The sequence below is a fragment of the Platalea leucorodia genome, assembly GCF_965183815.1.
Source record: "Platalea leucorodia genome assembly, chromosome: 9".
In the NCBI taxonomy this organism is placed as follows: Eukaryota; Metazoa; Chordata; class Aves; order Pelecaniformes; family Threskiornithidae; genus Platalea; species Platalea leucorodia.
The window spans coordinates 21,135,521-21,141,520 of NC_138831.1; positions in this window are offsets into that span (position 1 = coordinate 21,135,521).

Genomic DNA, 6,000 nt, shown 5'->3' on the forward strand with positions numbered 1-6,000 from the left:
TGTACAGACCCTGCAGGGCAGGGCTGGTGGGCTGCTGGGAGCCAGACTGGATGCTGGCCTGTCCTGTGGCATGGTCATGCTGGTGCCCTGAGCTTTTCTGTTGCAAGATGGTGCCAGGCCACATGCTGGGAGGGTGGCAGTGACACATCCTGCTGGTGCATGCCTGTGCATGGTCGTGGCGCTGCCAGCCATCAGACAAGGCCACCTCTGCTGCCTTCACCTCTTTTGGAGACTTACAAACAATGCTCTTACCTCTCTGGCACAGGATTGCGGAGAAACTTTACAGATATTTAGACAAATATGGATCCTAGCTGTTGTCCTAGTAGGTCATTTGTGTTCTTGATCCTTTCTTTGTGAGGACATCCTGGGGTAGCTGCAGAGGAACACAAGACTACAAGTAAGCAATGGTGATTTTGCTTGTACCCCATGGGAATATGAGACACAAGACTGAAAGAAAAGGAAATTTTATTTTTACTCGACAAACTCATGCTTGTGAAGACCAGAAAGCACTTACTCTGATTTTCTGTTGCAGACTCAAAGGGATGTTTTGTCCTCAAAATTTGTCCTTTTTTTTTTTAATTGCAGTCCTAATCTAATACTTAAGTCTATAGAACAGCCCATTACAAAAAAGACACTTTGCCCTGTAATATTTGCCCTCATTAGTATTGCCAGAAAGGTAGTAATCAGAGTAATTTTTCACTTTCTCTGCTAATTCATTGGCAACCATGTTGTTTACTGGCTAAATGCTTAGTTGCTTTAGCAAAGAAATGGGATCTTAAATAGGTTATTTTCATGTTTGTTTTTTTTTCCCAATGAAGTGGGACCAGTAAGAGAGAATAGTGTCGGGGAAGTGCAATATTTGCAAAAATTCTGTACTAAAAACCTCCTATTAATTTACTGGGATTAACTTCCTTTTGTAATCGTATCTTGGTCTGTTTTTAAAAGCTGTATAAAGCGGATTGAAAAATATACTTTCCAGCTGATGTAAGCTCTGTATAACTTAGGTGAGTATGAGGTCAGAGCTATGTTGATAAACTTTTTAAGTGTAGACTAGATAATGGTCTTGCAGCACATTTTTAAAACAGGATTAGTAGCAATTGTCAGTGCTATCAATCAGTTTACAAATCACTTGATGGTCTTTAAGTGAAAAACACTGTGCTGTTAATATGACATATTTCTGATTCTGTCAGAGATTTCTCTTGTTAATTTCTCTCTTTCTCTCTATGTGCAGCAAACTTAAATTATCACTAGACTGTAATTTGCTTTATCTATCCGCTGCTCTGGCACAAGCAGCAATAGCTTGTGATCAGCCAGTAAGGCCAAAAGAAAAAGAAAGCGCTGAGGGTCAGTGTTCTCAGCTGTGCTGTCTCATCCCAGCTTCTCTGCTAAAGTGACTGCAGCTGATCCCTCTGAACTTAAGCAGGCAGGGCAGCTGTATCTAGTTGGCAGAGGTGCACAAAAAAAGGAGTAGTCTTGGAGGGAGGCAATGCTTTTATCACTTTAGTTCTGAGGTACTGGCTTAAGGTTTTCTTTTTGTTTTTCTAAGAAGCTGTGTTTTATTAATTAGTGTACCAAACTGGGGAAATTATGGAGGGATTTGATGCTTAAATCATTGAAGGTACTGTTATTTGTATTCAGAAATACTCTTTTTCTCCCTGTAGTGGGAATGGTAACCTAATGCTTGTCTTTGTAGTCTAGCGATAAAGAAAAGGCAGCTCTTGCTTTTAAGAATGGTTTTATTTGATTATGTTTAGAAAGAGATGCTTCTATGAGATGGAGTAAAACCAAAATTCCTTGTTTTGTTTAAAACCTCTTCTTGCAGGTTCTAGTGCTCTGTTTCAGCTATTTATGTTTGCAGAGACACGTATTGAGACCTTAATTTAAGTAATCTAAAAGGAACTTGATTTAGACTTTACTTGGTCTTAATGCTGCTTTTTTTTTTATAAATGAATAAGTTTGTGCTATCATCATTATTATTACTATTTTTTTTGTTATTATTACTTTTAAATAACAATATACTGTATAAGTGATATTGCTTCAGTTTTATTTTCTCCTTTTCTCCTAACTGAAGTTGAGGAAAAATGGAATTATAGAATACTTGCATGCACTTTCTTTTTAACAAGGTAAACCAAGATACTGACTCTGTTTTCCTCTACTCCAGGTGTTCCTGGTAAAGAGAAATGACTTGCAGATGAACAGAACAACAAGTTAAGTCTGAGTCGATGAGCTAAAAAATTATTTGTGAAAGAAGGTTATATGTATTGTAGCTGTTGCAGGAATTATGCAGCCGCTATCTAGTCCATGTTAGGAATTGTGTGGATGCCACCTCAACAGGGCTTGGCCCTAGGTTCCTGCTCGAAGAAGACAAGTTTCCAATCTGCTGAGTAAATAAGTGGTTTACTTACCCAACATGTAGAGCAGCTCGAGCTGGAATTATTGGAACCCCAAATACTCTCTAAACCAGCCCACTTATATAAATGGTTAGCTTAATAATTGGCAAATAACTAGTTTCTTGATGAACCCTTCCCAGAGTTTGTTTTAAATACTACTGCCTATGGAATCATTTTCTGTCAGGGAGATGAAAGTCAAATAGTTGCATATCTATTGATTTCTTTTTGTCTTTCTGTGGCTTGCTTACCTCGAGCCTTAAATGTGAAACTCGCTGAGGAGAATACAGGAAATCAAAGTGTGACTTTACCGTTACGTGACAACTGTGGCATCTTTTTGTTTTTATAGCCAGACCTTCTTACCTTCTTATTTCAATTGAATGGTCCACTTAGGACTAGTGGATCCAGGCGCCAGACCTCAATCTAGTGAGCATTAATCTGTGCTATCAGTGTTATAATATTAACATTTACTCTTGTAGTACTTCTAACTACTTTTCATTTGCTTGCTTAGAAAGCTTTTCTACTCTGATCTTTACTGAAGTTTCTCACAAGTGAGTTAAAACCAGATCCCTTAATATCTGTCCTGGCTTTAGCAGAACCTTGTCTGACTGACTTGCAGTAAAACCAGGCTGCATGTAATTGGGAATTTGTGTATATATTCACATGGGCACATGCAGCCTGGAAGGGAGAGGCTCTTTAGCATAATTAAGCATGAAGTTTAATAACTTACGTCTGGATTTGTACAGTTCTTAGTGCTGTTAACAGTAATGTTACGTTTATTCTGGAATACTAGTAAGAATTTCATAACTTACTTAAATGCAAGCGTTGTTTCTTTGTCCATTATCTTAATGAGTCTGGAAATGAGTAGCTGTCTTACTGCATTTGTGATAGTGCTATCAGGGTGTTAGAGGCTTTGAAGTCATGCAGTGTAGATATGGTAGGGGAAGTCTGTATTTCACAAATGCAAGGGAAGGGGTGGGGAAGTGTTCTGAGATAAGCACCTGACAGAACATGCAGAATAAACCCAGAGATTGTCTTAAAGCAATGGTAAAACTGTGTTGTGCAGGAATAATGGTCTAGACCAAGTAACAAATAACACAGGCTTACTCTTCTTTTTTTTTTTTTTTTTTATTGCTTTCACATAACTTAACTAGCAAGTGATGATTGTGACTGCTCAAATGTAGGGTGATACAGTCCATGTGTACCTGGGTGGCTTTACTAGTGAAGTCTCCAAAGCTGGAGAATTGGGTTTTGTGTTCTGATTCTCAAAACACTGAATAAAAGACTGAAGTAACTGGATGACTGATATGTCCACGTAACAGCAGAGATTAATTTTTTTAGCGTAATTTCTAAAGTTTGAGGTACTGAAATGCAACTGGACTTCAGTGAAAATATGTTCTAATAAAATCTTGATCCAGATCTGAGACTTGATTAGGAGAGGAAGTAGTATGGAGCTAACAGCTGTGAGTGAGGGGAAAAGAAAGCACAGAAATCTGTTCGTTCTTCTTGAAGAGGAGGTGAAAGAAGATTTTTTTTTTTTCTTTGCTAAAAATCTCTTTAGGCTATAAAATGGCATACAGAATTATACTCTAGCTAAGCTGTGAAGTGGGACTGTCAAACTAGGTGATAGCATCTGGGTTTTGGACAAATGTCTATAGTTTTGTCATTTGAGGTTCTTGGCCCTTTTGTCTTGGTCCTGTTACTTGCTACTAGAGGAAAGGGAGGGTAAGAAGTCTTAATCATCTTAATTGAGTAACATCAAGTAAGGAGGCACTACAAGAATTCTAATGTTGTCATAATGTTACAAATAATTTTGTCCAAATTGAGTAGGAACTTGCTTTCTTGAAGTAGATTTAAACAGAATGAGTCTGAAGAAGCTTTAATTGTAAATGTAGTGAGACTTTTATTTGAATGTTTCAACGTATCAGGTGGTGGAATCTAGCAAAAATAAACTGTTGGGGGTGACCTGTAATTCACTAGTAGTTTAATGAACGAACTATCAGTCCTGCTATTGCAGGTAACTGGGCATTCCCCTGGGAGCTCTTCCTGTGTGGGATGAGGTTTGGCTCTGTGATGAGCTGTTTTCCTGTACCCCTGTAATTACAGCTTTGATGATTTTTTTGACCCTTAGATTAAAGGGACAGAGGTTTGGGGAAAGTTCCTGTAAATACCTTCTGTAAATTCTAAAGTTGTGTTAAATTGGTTCCTAGTAACAGCTAAAACACTAGCCAGAACGAGTTTTTTCTTCACACTTCTACTGATTAATGGGTACTATCTGGTCATCTCTAAATAGCAGTAAAACTGGATCTAATTTTTAAAGGCCTGCAGACAATGGTTTTTCTTTTTCTTCCCTTTAACTCTCTGGGCATGGCTTTTGCAGCTGGTGAACTAGAGGTGGTGTCAGGCTCTTAAAGCTGAGAAGCAAGGAAGGTGGAAAAGATTAAGACGTGCAGTTGGGGAAACAAGATATTGCTTAGTTTCCTCAAAGGTGAGATCCCTCTGAATTCTAACAGAATTCAGTTTACTTAACTTGTGCATGTATTTTCAAGTGTGCTAAATTCCCAATCGTTGCAGGCAAACAGGCTTTCAAAAGAAAACTGATGCTTTCTGGGCCACCTCTTTTCCTGAAAATGACCTCTAGGTTCTTGCACCACTGTTACTGAAAACTGTTTCTGTGCTAGCGAGACAAGGAGGGGATATCTTTAAAATGTCTTTGCTGTTTTGTCATGCAAGAGCATCTTGGCCTTGGGGTTGTATGTCTAAAAAGAGACGGTGAGGTATTTTTAGATTTTGCTCATATTGGGTCTTGAGAAATGCGAGTGAAAAGGGCGCAAGGGGAGATAATCGTCATGTCTGCCTGGAATGCTGCGATGGAGTGGATGTCCTGTGAGAGCGACTGCGACAGCCCGGGGTGGGAATCTGGTGCTCCAAGTGGGCAAGTGGAGGAATTCAGAGGAGTATGTTGCCGTCGAACCTGTAGATGCTGAGCAGGAAACCTGCATGTAACCTACTCCTCCTCTTGGACTGCGAAGAACTAGAGAGGAGGAAACTCGAGAAATGGGGGGCCACAAGCGCTGGAGCCGAGCGCGGTCAGGGAGCGGCCGGCGCTCAGCGGGTGCAAGCGGCTGAGCCCGCGCGCGCCTGAGGCGGGACGCGAAGCACGGCCGGCCGCTGGCCCGGCGGCGACCCGCGGCGCGGCTGGGCGAAGCCCAACCGTGGCGCTCTGGGGCTGCGGCCGTCTCTCGCCGCCCCGAACCCCGCTACGGATGGCTCCGCGCCCCGCGCGCTGGGGACCCGGGCCCGGGCCGCCTCCCCGCCCCTCCCGCGGCGGGCGTGCCGTGCCGTGCCTCGCCCCGCCCCGCCCCTCGGCGGGCAGGTCCCGCCCCGCCGCCAACAAAACAAACACGGCCCGGCCCCTGCGGCGGCCCAATGGCCGCCCGCCGTCGCCGGGGCCGCCCCGCCCAGCGCCCGCCGCCGCCAATGGGACGCCGGCCTGCCCGCCGGGGCGGGGCGCCGCCGTGCGACGCGGCTGTTGCGCGGCGCCGCCATTGGCCGGAGGCGCGGGGGCCGGGCCGGGGCGGGCGCCGCGGCGCTGGCAGCGGGCCGGGGCGGC